This window comes from Odocoileus virginianus, chromosome 3 (assembly GCF_023699985.2).
Source record: "Odocoileus virginianus isolate 20LAN1187 ecotype Illinois chromosome 3, Ovbor_1.2, whole genome shotgun sequence".
Taxonomy (NCBI): Eukaryota; Metazoa; Chordata; class Mammalia; order Artiodactyla; family Cervidae; genus Odocoileus; species Odocoileus virginianus.
Genome location: NC_069676.1, coordinates 47,959,355 through 47,976,832, shown reverse-complemented (window position 1 = coordinate 47,976,832; position 17,478 = coordinate 47,959,355). Strand labels below are relative to the sequence as shown.

Sequence of the window (17,478 nt, the reverse complement as noted above, 5' to 3'; positions counted from 1 at the left end):
AAAGGAATGATTTCAGTTAGCCCAGCCTCTCACATCTTCCACATACAGAAAATAGATAAATTCCTTAACTTGGGTTATCTGGTTTTCTTTAAATAACAATAACCTTTTGATGTTCAGACTACTTGCCTTTTGTTGCAAAATTTCTATATAACCTGGCTCCCCTTCTCATCTCCTTGGAGCAATTTTCTCAGGATTACTTCTGAAGCTGTCTTCTGGGCTTAAAAGTCCTCAAAATTCCCACCGAATAACACTCAACTTTAAGTTGTGAATTTTAAGTCGACACTATAATCGAAAGGTTCAGAAAAATAGACACTATCCCTTATTTTTGGCAAAAACGTAAAGACTTGCTGCCCACAGAGACTGGATTCAAAGCATTTATCTCTCTTGCTTTAGAAGGGAGGGCCCATTCAGTTTCCCAGCTCTGATTCTGAGGCCTAAATAAGTACTAACATTCCACACACCACAGTGAAAGTCGCTCAGTCGTGTCCAACTCCTTGGAACCCCATGGACTACACAGTCCATGGAATTCTCCAGGCCAGAATACTGTAGTGGGTAGCCGTTCCCTTCTCCAGGGGATCTTCCCAACCCAGGGATCGAACCCAGGTCTCCCACATTGCAGGTGGATTCTGCAATAATATTCCACATATGCCTCTGAAAAACTACAAAAGAAGTCATTCTAAGTTCACTTCTTTTTGAAGAGCCCTTTATATACAGTGCCCAAGATGGTGTGAACCTTTTTGGTCGGAGCCTGGAGGGTCAACTCATGCCCAGTCCCCTTGCTTCTAGACTGCTGGGTTTTAATTGCTGACTCCCATTTTACAGCCAAGTCAATAAGTAGCCTTGGTCAAGTGTGAGGAGGCTGGAGGCCTAGAACACAGCTTTCGATTCAGCATGAGAAAAACCGGAAGCCTCTCCTGTCAGCAACTTCCCTCCTGTGATAACTATGCCACAAGTCTGAGAGATGGATGTTGTAGTTCTGTAGGGTCCCTGGATGCTTCTGCAAGCATCTGAATCCCTACCTGACCAAGGACTGGCAGAGAGACAAAGTAGGAGAGGGGAATTTTAAAACGTGACTATTTCACTCCTCATTCAATTTAGTGAGCATTATTGCTCACTTCAGTCTCTGAAGAGCTTAATAACTAACTCCTTCTGGGTTGAAAGGATACTGGATCAAAAGCCCAAGAGGCTCCTAGGCTTACTCCAGGCACTAAACCAGCTGGATAAAATGTAAAACAGTCTGAACTTATTTACATATGAAATGCAAACATGAACTTACCTTTAGGCCTCCAGATCACACTATTGGTTTATTGGTGACCAAACCCAAATATACCAGGAAACAAAACCAAAAAAGCCTTAGGGTGCTCAATGAAGCTTTTATAAAAATTCAGAATGTCCACCTCTTTTTTTTTATTTCATAGTATCTGAAAAAAATACCATTCATCCAACAATTAAAATATTTGCTTTGGAGGAGCTCAAATTTCATATAAACGTCCTATGAATACTCCTTCAGAAACTCGGTGAAGACAGCACTGCTCACTACCCCATTTCAAGGGCGAGGAATGTTTCCAGCCAGGAAAGAAGGGCCTGCTGTTGGGTGACAAAGGCACAGGCCTAGAAGGTTCCAAGGGGGTCTCTGGCTCATACCCTAGCCCTGCCTCTCATGTGGGCCCAGTTTCCCTTAAAGGAGGTTATTTCTGTTCTTCAACAGAACAACCAGCCCTGGTGTTTATCATAGCCTATGTTTAGGGAAACACTATTTTTTCTTCCTATCGAAGTCTTAAATTCTCTACCAGTCGGAAACTTGTGGAGGTAGCAAGGGTGAATGAAAGTGGAAAATTTCCCAAAACTCTTGGCCTACTTAATTGACCTGACAACACACAGTTATGAAACCGTTGGGTGTCGTCTCAGGGGCCTCCAAAGAGCTCCCAGTCTTTTATGCCTCAGCACAGAAAAGAATTTAGCAAGAGGCAAAGTTACAGATGAGATTTACTAGAACAAGATGCTTGTAAGGTTTACAAGCAGGCAGGCAAGTGTTGCACTGCCCTGAGTACTCAGTGGATTACATTTTTATAATCAGAGAGAGGGGTGGGGGAAAAGATCTTTGTCTTTCTTGAGTAGTGTCACACTTCCATGATCGGTTCTTCCATTAGGTAGAGCAGGCATGTTTCCTTGTCCCTATTTGATCAGGCCAGGACTGTCAGAGCACTTTGGAAAAGTTATTCAGGTCTCAGTACAATGTGGGTGGGTCTTTCATTTTGAAAAGCCACCTTCCCATAAATGATTGTTTTTGTGTGCACAGAGCACATCCTGAGGGTCATTGACTTGATGACGCCACTGGGTAGGTTGTAGGCCTTATTCTCTACTATTGTTTTATTGCTTGGGGGGCACTGTGCAGTGAACATGTCTTAGGGGCCAAAGAGTATGTTTTAGGGATCATTAACTCACTGAGCTCACTGGGTAGGAGGTAGGTCTCATGCCACCACTGCTTTATTGTCTGGGGGCATGTCTTGTGCTTCTGTTGCATGGTTTTGTTGCTAAGCAGGTTAGATTTGATTTTATTGTTAAGCCAACCAATCTGGCTTTGATGCTAAGCGACTTGTTTTGCTTTATGAGTCAAGCAAGCGCACATGGTCTCAGAATCTTCCCATTATTTTCTTCAGTGATCATTAGTCTTACTGTAGTCTCCCAAAGCCCCCTGAAGTTCCCTCTCTATCTATAATTCCCTAACCGGGTTTCTAAGCTAACTATTTGCTTATCCTCGTGCTTGCTTGTGTGTGTGCTCAGTCTGACTCTTTTCGATCCCATGGATTGCAGGCCACCAGGCTCCTCTGCCCATGGAATTTTCCAGGCAGGAATACCGAAGTGAGTTGCCATTTCCTACTCCAGGGGATTATCCTACTCTATCCCTATTAATTATCGTGTTTGGAGGGTGAGGGGACCGTTTACAAAGAAAGCATGATTAACTGGACATTTCAAATATTTCCAAAGAGATTTACAAAGTTGATAACAATTTTTTTAAAAAAATTAAAGAAATCTAGATTCTTAATATTATGGGGCTCCTGGAGAGCCCAATAAAAAACACTAACAAATCCTACCAATGAATAAGCACACAAGGGGAAAAACTCTTCAGGTTAGTAGAAATATGTTGTAAACACACATTGCTCAATGCTCAAATGGCCTGTCTTAAGATGTCATATACAGAGAATGTTGTTGCTGATCTGACTGGAAGTTCGCATTCCCCAGGTGCCACCACTCTGGATTTGTCCTCCCTTGGGTGCTGTGCTGGTTTCTCCATTTATGCACAAACCTTGCCAAGTTCTTGGCAATTTCCTCAACTGCCTTTTACTCTACAGGATCCCTGGAGGTTCAATTCTGTTTTCTGGAGTCAAACAAATACAAAACAAGTTGGTGAGAAGTTTCAGCTATTTCACTTCCTCCAGAAAAAAGAAGTTTGTGGAAGATTCAATATAAAAGGGATAGCTGTTTTTTGTTTTTTTAATTTTTTTCCCCACAGGATCAATAAATTTCAGAGTTGGAAAAAACTGTACATCACTCAATCATTCCTCTTCAATAAGCAAAATATCTTCTTCTCATTTCTCAAGAATTTAAGACAAAAATGGCCAATTAATACTTATGCAGCGTTACCTGGAAAGCCCACAAACTCAAAGTAATAGGTAGGAAGGGGGGAATCTCTTCTACAATTAACAAAGAGCATGGAACTCCTTTCAGCTTCCTCAATACTCCCATATTCATGTTTTGGGCACTGATAATCCTTCAAGAACTTCTGTGCCAATTAAATCTCCTATCAATCACGCGGACTTTGGGTTTCACCCTAGGTATAAGAGGTGTTGTAGAACACTCTGAAACCTCTAAAGGGTAAGCGCTGTGGTCAATACAACCTCAATGCATATGGAGGAAGGCAAACCCCGTAAACAGCCATAACTGATCGGGTCAAATGAGATAAGAGAAGGCAGCTGGGTGCTTCTTTTCCCTAAGAAGGAATTTTTTTTTTTTTTTTAATCTAGGATAATTGGCACCTGGCTGCCTACGCCCCTATCCCTGTCTCCTACAAACACTTCCGAAGCAAGGTTTCCAGAATCCCAACAGATTATAGTTCCAGGCGTTGTCATCTCTTTTTTCAGGCTGTCACAACAGCCTCCTCAGTCTCCCCATACCAGTGTTCCCGCTACCGCAATCCAGCCGACGCTTCAACGGCTCCCACCCACAAACCCTCAGCTGAGTACTCAAAAGAGTTTTTCCAAGTGGGCCCTAACTTAACTTTCCAAACTTCTCCTCCGCCCCCCCAAACCGCCCTAGCACTCAATCCAGTAAGTCTTTCCTTTCCTTCCAGCTCAAGGTCTCTTTCCCTGAGGTCCCCTTTCCGTCCCCCTACTCTTCCAACCCCCACAGCTGCCAGAGATTAGCCCCGTCCCTTGGGGCTCCGCTCAGATTTCACTCCCCCCAACAGGTCTATTCACATTTCTATCAACTGCACTCAACAGGATTGAAACATCTTTTCTGAACACCTCTGGTCCCAGCTCCCGCCCGGCCTCGCGCCCCCAGCAGGCTCGGTTCTGAGCGCGGAGTGGGTCGCCCGCAGCGCTCTAGAAATCACAGCTCAAGGCGAAGAGACGCGGACGCCTCCCGCAGACGTCCCTCGAGACCGGGTGTGGCGAGCCTAGCTCTCAGTCAGCCGACTCCTCGCTACGCGGAGCCCCTCAGTCCTCCACTCAGAGGCCCCAGCGGGCAGTGCGGGATCTTCCCAGCCTCAGCCAGCCGCTCTGCGACCGGACCCGGAGGAGCAGCCGCGAAGCGCCGGGGTGTGTATCAGGCAGGCTGCAACCGCTCCGCCGGCTCCCGGCCTCTCCCCCAGCTCTGCGCGCTTTCCGGCCCGAGTGCGCCCGTCGCGCCCGGGAGCCCGTCGCTCTCCCAGCGCCCTCTGGGGAGCTCGGGGGTGCGCAAAAGCCCAGAAGGGCTCTGCCCGTGCCTAACCCCCTCCCTGGTCCCAGCTTGGCTGGGCCCGGGTCCACCGCGGGCCTCGCCTCACCTCTTTACGAACCCGCTGAGCACTGGTTCGGCCGGGACCCGCTGGAACCTGACGAGACCGCACAAGTGGCGCCGCACCTGCCAAGGAGCGAGTGAGGAGACTGGGCTCGCCTGACGTCACGACCTCCCGGAGAGCCGCGAGCCCGGAGTCACCTGATCACCCTGGCAACGCGCGCGGGGCGGGGCGAGGCGAGGGGCGGCGTCACAGCGCGAGCCCCGCCCCCAGCAGGGAGGCCTGGAGGCGCCACCCGGAGCGCTCCCGAGCGGCTGGCGGAAACTCGAGGTCTGGCTCTGGCCGTCCGGCTCCGGCCTCCCCTCTCTGGCCTTCAAGTAGGCATGGATAAGTGGGCATGGATCCCCGAGACTCCAAAAGACAGCCACCTCAGGCTGGATCGGTGCTCCGAGACTCCAGATGTTACCCCCTCGCCGTCAGGGCAGGTGCCTGGCGTCAGGGCCTGTGTCCTCGCCGAACCCGTAAGGGATTCAGTGCAAGGCGTGCTGCAGGCTTCGCTTGTGGGCTGCTTCTCCTTCTAGAGCCAACTAGGTTCGAGGGTTTGCTTCGAGAACTGTACATGAGAGGACTAGGGCTGAGGCTGATAACTGGATTGCTCTCTGGCAACTTTACCCATAAGCCTCACAACAAGTAGTGCAGCCTTTGCTGGAGAATATAATAAGACTTCATTCACTCAGGATGAAGAACAGGCTGTAGCCCAGCCCAGTCCTCCTGTCCTGCAGCCCTCCTCTGCCAACAGAAAGAGAAAGCATTGAAACACTCCCAGAGCAAAGTTTAGCAGAAGCCTGAAAGTCCTAGTTGAAGTCCGATTTGTTTTCAGTTTAGAAATTGATTTTCCCTTCAGTTTCCTCCCCTAGCTCACTATGATGGTATGCCTACATCTCTGTGACTTTCCAGTCACTAGACATAGACCGTCAGTTTCAAAATGAAAATGTAAGATCCTGTGGAGGTCCTGGTTTGAGATCCACTGCTTATTCTATCCCTTTACTTCTTTTTGAGTTCCATTTAAGTTTTACTCTCCTACTCCCTGCACCACTATGGAAGTTTTATGTATGTTGTCCTTCCCTCTTAGAGTATGGGATTTTAAACCAGAAAGTTATTTTATAAATAACTTCTAGTGAGCATCTTTGCCTGGCAATGGGTGCTTAAAGCACAATCCTTGAAGATTAAAAGTTTATGAGTGGTGCATCTCATATCCAAGTACCACCTGTACTGTTTACTTAATAGTTTTGTTTCAAGTGACACTTGTTTATTTTTATACATTTTAAAAAGAAACTAGCATATAAATGGGCGGGGCGGGGGGGGAGACAGCTGGGAAAGAGAAGAATCATGACTCCAGACAAAATTGTACTAAAAGGAGAGAGATTTAAAACATGAGCCCAGGTTCCAAAGGGCAGAAATTAGGAGGCAGGAAGATGGTGGGAGCAGGGCAGGGGCAGCCAGACCTGGGGTGGCTGGTTGGTCTGAGGAGGGGAGCTCCAAGTGCAGGTTAGGGATGCGTGGGGGAAGAGCTGGGTTGGAATGAGGTTTGAGGGATGCAGTAGAGGGGAGAAATCTGGGAGCGGAGAGAATGGAGAAGGGATCTAGAGAAAGGAGGAGGAGCAGTGGTTTGGGGAGGGACTACTGAAAGGAAGGGTGTGCTAACAGCATGAGGAAAGGGAGATTACAAAAATGAGGACTGCAAGGAAGGAGGAGCAGTGAGAAGAACATGATGGAGGCCCTACGGGAAAGCTCAGAGCCTCTGAGGCTGTAATGTGGGCAGAACATGGTGAGATGAGGGTGGGGGCAGGACTAACTGCCTTGGAAGACAGGGCAGCTGGACATATAGGGCCATGCCGTGGGAGAAGAATGGTGTTTTCAGTAAGGTCCTTGGCCACTCCCATTTTACTGAGTTGTTTAGGGGTGATGGCAATAAGGAGTTCATGATCTGAGCCACAGTCAGCTCCCAGTCTTGTTTTTGCTGGCTCTATAGAGCTTCTCCATCTTTGGCTACAAAGAATATAATCAATTTGATTCCGGTATTGACCATCTGGTGATGTCCATGTATAGAGTCTTCTCTTGTGTTGTTGGAAGAGGGTGTTTTCTATAACCAGTGCATTCTCTTGGCAAAGCTCTGTTAGCCTTTGCCTTGCTTCATTCTATACTCCAAGGCCAAATTTGCCTGTTACTCCAGGTATTTCTTGGCTTCCAACTTTTGCATTCCAGTCCCCTATAATGAAAAGGACATCTTTTTTTGGGTGTTAGTTCTAGATGGTCTTGTAGGTCTTCACAGAAGCATTCAACTTCAGCCTCTTCAGCATTACTGGTCAAGGCATAGACTTGGATTACTGTGATATTGAATGGTTTGCCTTGGAAACGAACAGAGATAATTTTGTCGTTTTTGAGATTGCATCCAAGTACTGCATTTGTTGTACTTGACTCTTTTGTTGACTATGATGGTTATTCCATTTCTTCTAAGGGATTCTTGCCCACAGTAGTAGATATAATGGTCATCTTAGTTAAATTTACCCATTTCAGTCCATTTTAGTTTGCAGATTCCTAAAATGTTGATATTCACTCTTGCCATCTCCATACAGTCAGCAAAAACAAGACTGGGAGCTGACTGTGGCTTGGATCATAAACTCCTTATTGCCAAATTCAGACTTAAATTGAAGAAAGTATGGAAAAACCACTAGACCATTCAGGTATGACCTAAACCAGATCCCTTATGATTATACAGTGGAAGTGACAAATAGATTCAAGGGATTAGATCTGATAGACAGAGTGCCTGAAGAGCTTTGGACAGAGCTTCGTGACATTGTACAGGAGGCAATGATCAAGACCATCCCCAAGAAAAAGAAATGCAAAAAGGCAAAATGGTTGTCTGAGAGGCCTTAAAAAGCTGTGAATAGAAGAGAAGCAAAAGGCAAAGGAGAAAAGAAAAGATATAACCATTTGAATGCAGAGTTCCAAAGAATAGCAAGGAGAGATAAGAAAGCCTTCCTCAGTGATCAGTGCAAAGAAATAGAGGAAAACAACAGAATGGGAAAGACTAGAGATCTCTTCAAGAATATTCGAGATACCAAGGGAACATTTCATGCAAAGATGGGCACAATAAAGGACAGAGACGGTATGGCCCTAACAGAAGCAGATGACATTAAGGAGAGGTGGCAAGAATACACAGAAGAACTATTAAAAAAAGATCTTCATGACCTAGCTAATCACAGTGGTGTGATCACTCACTTAGAGCTAGACATCCTGGAATGAGAAGGCAAGTGGGCCTTAGGAAGCATCACTACGAACAAAGCTAGTGGAGGTGATGGCAATCCAGTTGAGCTATTTCAAATCCTAAAAGATTGCTGTGAAAGTGCTATACCTCAATATGCCAGCAAATTTGGAAAACTCAGCAGTGGCCACAGGACTGCAAAAGGTCAGTTTTCATTTCAATCCCAAAGAAAGGCAATGCCAAAGAACATTCAGATTACTGTACAATTTCAGTCATCTCACATGCTAGCAAAGTAATGCTCAAAATTTTCCAAGCTAGGTTTCAACAGTACATGAACTGAGAACTTCCAGATGTTCAAGCTGGATTTAGAAAAGGCAGAGGAACCAGAGATCAAATTGCCACCATTCACTAGATCATAGAAAAAGCAAGAGAGTTCCAGAAAAACATCTACTTCTGCTTCATTGACTATGCCAAAGCCTTTGACTGTGTGGATCACCACAAACTGTGGAATATTATTAAAGAGATGGGAATACCAGACCACCTTACCTGCCTCCTGAGAAATCTGTATGCAGGTCAAGAAGCAACAGTTAGAATTGGACATGGAACAACAGACTGGTTCCAAATTGGGAAAGGAATATGTCAAGGCTGTATAATGTCACTGTTTATTTAACTTATATGCAGAGTATATCATGAGAAATGCTGGACTGGATGACGCACAAGCTGGAATCAAGATTTCTGGGAGAAATTCAATAACCTCAGATATGCAGATGACACCACCCTTATGGCAGAAAGTGAAGAAGAACTAAAGAGCCTCTTGATGAAAGTGAAAGAGGAGAGTGAAAAAGTTGGCTTAAAACTCAACATTCAAAAAACTAAGGTCATGGCACCTGGTCCCATCATCACATGGCAAATAGATGGGGAAACAGTGGAAACAGTGACAGACTATTTTGGGGGGCTCCAAAATCACTGCAGATGGTTGACTGCAGTTATGAAATTAAAAGATGCTTGCCTCTTGGAAGAAAAGTTATGGCCAACCTAGACAGCATATTAAAAAGCAGAGACATTACTTTGCCAACAAAGATCCGTCTAGCCAAAGCCATGGTTTTTCCAGTAGTCATGTATAGATGTGAGAGTTGGACTATAAAGAAAGCTGAGTGCAGAAGAATTGATGCTTTTGAACTGTGGTGTTGGAGAAGACTCTTGAGAGTCCCTTGGACTGCAAGGAGATCCAACCAATCCATCCTAAAGGAAATCAGTCCTGAATATTCATTGGAAGGACTGATGCTGGAGCTGAAACTCCAATCCTTTGGCCACCTGATGCAAAGAACTAACTCATTTGTAAAGACTCTGATGCTGGGAAAGATTGAAGACAGGAGGAGAAGGGGACGACAGAGCGTGAGATGGTTGGATGGCATCACCGATTCAATGGACATGAATTTGAATAAATTCTAGGAGTTGATGATGGACAGGGAGGCCTGGTGTGCTGCAGTCCATGGGGTCGCAAAGAGTCAGACATGACTGAGTGACTGAACTGAACTGAACTTGGGTGTGACAGAGATAACCATCAGAGGAAAAATAGAATGTTCCCCACCCTCATTCCCACCACCCCCTTGAGGAAGGAGTGCTATCATATGAATACAAACTCAAGGAATATTACTTGGCAGCAATCTAGAACTGAGACATGGCCAAGGAGAGTGGCCATTTCTAGGATTTGACCTCCAATCCCAGAAGTGAGTAGTCAGCCAGATGTAGAAGTTGCTGGAGTTTCTTCAAATTTTCTTTCCTGAAAATAAAGAAAAATGCCCATGTGAAAGGTCCTGACAACACAAATTTTTGTGAATGGATTAGCCATAGAAATGGCAATGGATTTTCTTTGTGAGCTCAGGAAAACCATCCAAAGATTGCGGAGGCAGCATAATGCAGGGGTGGGGAACATATGCTCTGTGATTTATCCATTTTGTGAAATCAGACAAGTTATCCACATTCCTTGAGCCTCAGTCTTATCTGTAAAATGGGTATAATACCCACCTTGTGAGACTGTCATTAACTCGAGGTGAATTCTAGGTCAAAGGAAAGACACAGATTCAGGTTTTCAGAAGGCCATTTTCAAACTCATTGTATTTGGGGGACTTCCCTGGTGGCCTTGCAATGATCAGGATGTAGATTCAATCCTTGGTCAGGGAACTAACAGCCCATATGCCATGGGGCAACTTAGCCCGTGCCACAACTACTGAGCCCATGGGAGCCCGCATACCACTACTAGAGAGAGTCTACGCACTGTAACAAAAGATGCCAGATGGTGCAATGAAGATCCTGCATGCTGCAACTAAGACCTGATGCATCCAAATACATAAATATTTTTAAAAAATCACTCTATTTACATTTCCCCATTTATTCACTCACCAACTGGATGAAAGAATGTTTCTTGGATGTCTAATATACACACTACACCGTGATGGATATGAAAGGAGCAAGTTCTCTGACTTGGTCCTCCAGACTTCAGACTCCTGACAGGACAGTTGGACAGTATGAGAGCTCACAAAGGCCCTGTGAAACTGAAGGTAAACTATGTCATGCGCTTCTCTGCCCTCAGCATTCACGAAGAGGGACGCCATGCTGGCTGCATTGGCTGAGGTGGAATGTATGAAAAAGAGGGTCTGAACACAGCCTGAAAGGCAAGATTTGGAGAAGTGGTGAGAGAAAAGAGCTTTCTTGGTCATGTCATCCAGATGACATGAACACCTGGGACAGGGGCTTAGTAAATATTCGCTGAGTGAATATATGAATGACTGAAAGATTGAACAAATAAGCAAAGGCCACCATTAGAGAATGGTGGGCACAGGCATAAGACCAGCCTAGGTCGGCGGTGGAAACTGGAGAGTTGTGGGAAACAAGGTAGGGACAGGGCAGACTGTAAGAGGAGCTTTTGAAACAGCAGAATCTTCTGGTAGCAACACAGGGTCTGGAGCCAGGGTGACAGGGTTGCATTCGAACTCTATCACTTATTGGCCACATGTCCATGAGAAAGTTATTTAACCTTTTTCTGTGTTAGTTTCCTCATTCGGACAAAAATAACATGGATTACGTTGCTATCTACTTTATAGATTTTTTTCCCCACCCCCATCCCTACCCACAGTGTATCTACAGTGTTATTTTAAAGATTGACTAAGATAATGTGTATGAAACCTAGACATGGAGCTTGGCACCTAGTATGTGCTCCTACTGGAAAAGATGCTTTTGAACTGTGGTGTTGGAGAAGAGTCTTCAGAGTCCCTTGGATTGCAAGAAGATCCAGTCAGTCCATCCTAAAGGACATCAGTCCTGAATGTTCACTGGAAGGACTGATGTTGAAGCTGAAACTCCAATATTTTGGCCACCTGATGTGAACAGCTGGCTCATTTGAAAAGACCCTGATGCTGGGAAAGATTGAAGGCAGGAGGAGAAGGGGATGACAGAGGATGAGATGGTCGAATGGCATCACTGACTCAATGGACATGAGTTTGGTTAAACTCTGGGAGTTGGTGATGGACAGGGAGGCCTGGCGTGCTGCAGTCCATGGGGTCACAAAGAGTCGGACATGACTGAGTGAACTGAACTGAACTGAGGTGCTCCTAACTGTTCACTTTTCTTTATTATTGGTATTGGTTTTATTAAGACATGAGGACAAGAGTGTGGATTCACTACAAAAACTATAGGAATCTACTGAAGCTCCTCAGAATGGAAAATGGGAATGGGAGGCAATGTTTTCATGTTTGTTTTTTTAGACTAGATTTTTATTTACTTTTAAATTTCTATTGGAGTGTAGTTGCTTTACAATGTTGTATTAGTTTCTACTGTATAGCAAAGTGGATCAGCTATATGTACATATATCCCCTCCTTTTGGAGGATGTAGTGTTTTGTAAAGAATTGTTTGGAAGCAGCATCCAACATGGTCAGAAGGGAGAGTAGGGGCAAAAGTGCAGCCCCAAGAGCTAAGGAAGGGCTGACCAAGGACTAGAAACCACCCCTTCTGGAGAGGAGAAGGGCTGTCTTTTGCTCACATGTGTGTGGTAATTGGAGTCTGGCAGGTAGAGGTGCACAGAAACCCTATTAAAATGAACATCTCTTTCAAATAATGTCTTTTTGGAGCTCACAGGCTCAGTGGCAAACACTGTGGAACTAACTCCCCTCAGAACAGAGTTTTAAAGCACTGGGAAATCCACTAAGAGTTGGCCTCTGGCTTTCCTCCCATGGAAACAGACAAATGAACACATGTGAAAGGAAAGCCAGTGAATGTGGCCAGCACATACACAAAAACCAGGAAAAAAACAAATCAGATTCTTTTCATGTTTGAGGATATTAAAGAAAGGGGGAAAAAGTTTCACTTCTGTCTGCTAGCTCATTGGTCTGCCTGATTGTCACGGAATTTGAGGTCCACGTGAAGGAGGAAGGTGTCAGTTTGCTTTCGGTCATGCTTCAAGGTTTGGGGTTTCACCTGAGCAATGAGTTTCAGTTTTACTCATCTCTTTCCTGATTTACATTTTCAGATTCCAATTTGCTAGTCAGGATTGTCTCCATTGCAAGGAACTAAAATGCTCTTCAAGTCAGTTTAAGAGAGAGAGAAAATTTATTGGCTCTTGAAACCAGAAGTCCAGAGGCAAATCTGAACTTCAGGCATAGCCGGATTCAGGCACTCAGGCAGTATCACCGGGAACCTCCTCTCTTGCTCTATCTCTGGGCTCTCTTTTCTGTGCATTCTCTGAGAGTGCAGCCCCTCTGAGAGTGTTAAAAGCACACTCTCAAAACAGAAAAAAGGCTTTCTCTTTCCCAGAGAACTTTTTACTAAGAAAAGATCCAGGTTGGAGTCTTACTGTTTGCATCAGCTTGGGGTAAATTGCTTCTCTCTGAATGTGTGGTTGTGGCCAGGGGATGTGGCATCTTGGCTAGTTCATGCTGTCATCTGGAACTGGGAGTAAGGCTAGCCATCTCTCAAACACCACATTTGAAAGTGTGGAAAGAACAGCTTCCCCAGGAAAATTGAAGTTTAGTTACCAGAACTAGGAAGAACAGATGCCTAGCAAACAAAAAACACAGCTGACCCCTACAGGCCACTGATACCAAAACCACAAGCTTATTGAAAAGTCTTGTAGGCACATGTATTTAATAATATGAAATTCCAGTATTATTAGAAGGATAGCTTTGACTCTACTTGGGAGCCAACTTACCTTCTCCAGTATTTCCAGGAAAATTGCATCCACTGGGGGGCAAACTCCAGCACTGAGAGGTTAAGCCTTGTTGAGATTATGGTCTAGAACCCACCACTGGTTTTATCTAAGTGCACTCTCTTCTCTGGAAGGATTACTTCTGAGGAAAGTGCTTCAGAGAGTACTTCATGCTTTAAATGTGTTTGTACAGCACCTTGAGTTCTCAAGAAGCACCATATAAAGGCATGCAATTTTAACTGTGACTTTTCGAAGCACTGATTCCTGAAGTGGCCTGGCATTTAGATAGTGATCTTAGAAACCCAGCCCTGGAGGAAAACACATTTTTCTCATAGGCTGTGACTCAACTGAGTATGAAGTTTTCATCAACTCTTAAGAATCTCCCTGATTTCTGATATTTTTAAAATAAGGGGGGAAAAATCAGCACCTATAAATTTGAGATACTCAGCCTATATGTCTATCTACATTTATATTTATACAATGAACCAATGATTCATGAAGAAGGGAGCTACAGATGGTTTGATGGCATCACTGAATCAATGGACATGAGTTTGAGCAAACTCCAAGAGAGATAGTGAAGGACAGGGAAGCCTGGCATGCTGCAGTCCATGGGGTCACCAAGAGTTGGACATGACTTAGCAACTAAACAATAACAAATGATGATTTAGCACTTGACATATGAAGAATATGAGCTCAGGGAAAACACTAAATCCACATATTCATTCAGCACATGTATTAAGTACCAACCACATGCCAGGGGCTGTTCTAAGCTCTGGGGATATAGGAATAAGCAAAACAAAATTTTCAAAATCCTTGCTTATATCAAACTTACGTTTTAGTAGTTGTGTCCATTCATATACAGCTTTGGGTCTCCTCTGTGTCACTGACAGGGATTGTCACAATCATCAGTAAACATGCAGGACAAATTTTTTGTGAGTGCTTCCTCTAAGGCAAGGCTTTTGGCCAGTGCTCTGCGTACGTTTTCTCATTATTCTCTTCTTCCTAGGGATTAAAAACAGAATTCAGAGAGATGCACACACCTGTTTAAGAGGCCCTAGGAAGTAAGGGGTGGAGCCAAGATTGAAACTCATGTCTCCATTTCTGCCTTTTTAAAAATTAGTTTATTTTTTACAGTTGTATCATTTATTTATTTATTTTTGACCATGCCATGTGGTATGTGAGATCTTAGTTCCCTACCAGGGATTGAACCTGAGCCCTTTGCATTAGAAGCGCAGAGTCTTAACCACTGGACCACAGGAAAATCCCTTCATATCTGCCTTTTAATTTGTACCCTTTCTTCAAGTGTGGAAAGAAGATGATGCGAAGTGGTGGGATTATGGCAAACTGGAGAACAAGCTCCGTGCAAAGGGAGCCACTATCTAGTCACTTGGCACAGGGGAGCTGGCCCAGTGTGGCAAAGTCTTGTGATTTTTTTCAAGAGAAGCTAGCAAACAGAATTTTGACATGAAAACCAGTTTTTAAAGAATGGTGAAAGCTAAACAAAATCTGTCTGAGCATTATTCAGGCCACAGGTCTGCCCCTCTATGAGAAAGCACCCCAAAATGAAAAGTGAGTAGAAAAATACAGCTCTTGGGGCTTGCACGAAGTAGTTGTCAAGTTGATTTGATAAGGCTAAGGTAAACAGGTGCCCCTGTTTACCAGTAAAGCAAAGTCCTTAATGAAAGTTAACAATGAAGGAACAGCTGGAACGTTCCTACCCACTAGCATGGAGGAGGTTGCAGTGAGCCATCTTGGGCTGGGTTGACAGGCCATGCTTATCTGAAAAGGAAAATTTAACTTCAGGGCGGGCTCCATGTTACATCTGAGGCCCTAATAATGATGATTATGCTGTCAGTGCACAAGACGCAGTTCAAAATAATTCTCCTCTGAAAAATTACATTCTGCTTGCTTCCTGGTACTTCCTTGTCTCCCCCTGCCCCAGGACTCCCGCTCTCAGCAAGCCTTTCCTTTTACCCACCCCTTTTGCCAGCGACTGGCAGTCACAGGACAGATGGTGGTCTCACCACTGGGGTGGTCTGAGACCAGAACAAGGCTGGTCACCTGTTGGTGGCAGTGCCTCTTCCTGTCCTGGCCTTTGGAGGGAGGGAGAGGAGAGCTTCCACATTTTAAAAAAACATTTGCACCACTGATAGGCTGAGACTCTACAAGACAATAGTTTTGCTTAAAATGTGTAAAGGAATTCTTATCTCCTGGATCTTCACAAGATCAGAAAACCTCTGTTTACTACAAGGATTGTTTCAAAAAGGAAAGTAAGATCTGGCACATGAAAAATCCCCTTTCTATCCGTTCTCAAGATAGTAACTCTGCAGACATATGCCACATGTATTCCATCATAGCACAACAGTGCTGTCGTGCACTGGGGACAGATTTGCTGCTGCTGCTGAGGCTGCTGCTGCCACCGCCACCTCCACCACCTCCTTCTGTTGCCTGGATAAAGCCGAGGCATGTGGCACTGCTGTGAGATTCTTAGAAGATCAGGCAGTTGTTCCTGGCTGGGGCCCTACAACTCAGTTTGTACTGCAAGTCTCTAAATCCTAGCTCTCCTGGGCCCTGGAAGCCTTGATTTTGTTTTTGGAAAACACACATAGTAAGGACTTAGACAGTTTCTGAAAGGGATAGGAGAAGGAAAACTACCCCCTTCCTTACTTGAAAGATCATTTAAGAGAAGTGACTTCTCCCACTCAGGGAGGCAGGGCAGTTCTATGAGTGTCCAAAGACCTGCATTCTAGCCCTGGTTCCCCTATATCCTTGTTTTGGAACCCAGAACCATTTATTAAATCTTTTCGGGCCTCAATTTCCTCATCTGTGGAGTGGAAATAATAATAGGCCCAGACACACAGGGCTGTCGCAAGGGTTAAATGGTGTGTGCAGTAGAAGCTGTTCTCTGCACAGAACACGTTCTCCAGGTCACGGGAGCCTCCATGTATCCCCACCATTGGCCCCCAGCATCCACACCCTAGGAGAGGGTACAAATTAAAAGGCATCTGCTTCACCTTGGCCCCACCACTAATTTTTCTGTGACTCCTTGGTTAGGTGATTAGGAATTATACATGATGACCAGTGTCATTCTAGTGCAGTTCTTTTTTTAAAAAAATTTTATTGAAGTATAGTTAATTTGGGTTTTCCAGGAGGCACGAGTGGTAAAGAACTCACTTGCCAACGCAGGAGATGTGAGACAGGTTCAATCCCTGGGTTGGGAAGATCCCCTGGAGGAGGGCATGGCAACTCACTCCAGAATCCCATGGACAAAGGAACCTGGCAGGTTACAGTCCATAGGGTTGCAAAGAGTCAGACACAACTGATGCACCGTAGCATAGCATGCATAGCACATAGTTACACGGTTTACAATGTTATGTTTCATTTCTTCTGTATAGCAAATTGACTCATTATATATTCTTTTTTCACATTCTTTTTCATTATAGTTTATCACAGGATATTGAATCCCTGTGCTGTAGAGTAGGACCTTGTGGTTTACCTCTAGTGCAATTCTTCAGCTGCTGCAGGGGAGACCTTGGTACCAACTACACCTGGAGCCTTATTTTAGTGTCACCTTTACCTGAATTTCTGGGCTGCCTTGGCCACAGGCCAGAGGAGAGTAAGCCTGTCTACCTCCTGCTCCAGGCCCCTCCCTGGAGAGGCCAAACTCGAAGTTCCGTGGGTGTGGAGTCCACCTGCATCAGAGGGAGGGGCACTGTGGCCACATGCAGCTTCCTCAGCTCCAGGCTAGACCCATTGCTTCTTCTTTTTTTTTCCGTATTTTAATTAAAAAAAATTTTTAAATTTTTATTGACAATATGAACATAATATTTGGACATAGGTGAAAAAAAATTGTTGAAATTCATTTCACCTGAGCTTTTTACTTTTAATTAAAATTGCATGTGTGATTTTCATTATATTTCTATTGGAGAGCACTCTCCTAAAGTGTCCTGGACGAGCCTGTTCTGGGATTCCCTGGTGGCTCAGTAGTAGAGAATCAGCCTGCCAAGCAGGAG

The 17,478-nt window shown here is 44.8% G+C and overlaps 2 protein-coding genes across 2 annotated transcripts in view; both read right to left on the bottom strand.

The window, feature by feature from the left end:
- CYSTM1 (cysteine rich transmembrane module containing 1) overlaps positions 1-5,204 on the bottom strand; it is a 57,706-nt gene extending 52,502 nt beyond the window's left edge. The window contains exon 1 of the mRNA XM_070465479.1: positions 5,048-5,204. The gene's annotated coding sequence lies outside the window, so the exon portion shown is untranslated. The remainder of the gene's footprint in view (positions 1-5,047) is intronic.
- A 1,160-nt stretch (positions 5,205-6,364) lies between these two features.
- PURA (purine rich element binding protein A) overlaps positions 6,365-17,478 on the bottom strand; it is a 70,558-nt gene continuing 59,444 nt past the window's right edge. The window contains exons 2-3 of the transcript XR_011486866.1: positions 14,298-14,467; positions 6,365-10,047 (exon numbers count right to left, since the gene is read on the bottom strand). The gene's annotated coding sequence lies outside the window, so the exon portion shown is untranslated. The remainder of the gene's footprint in view (positions 10,048-14,297; positions 14,468-17,478) is intronic.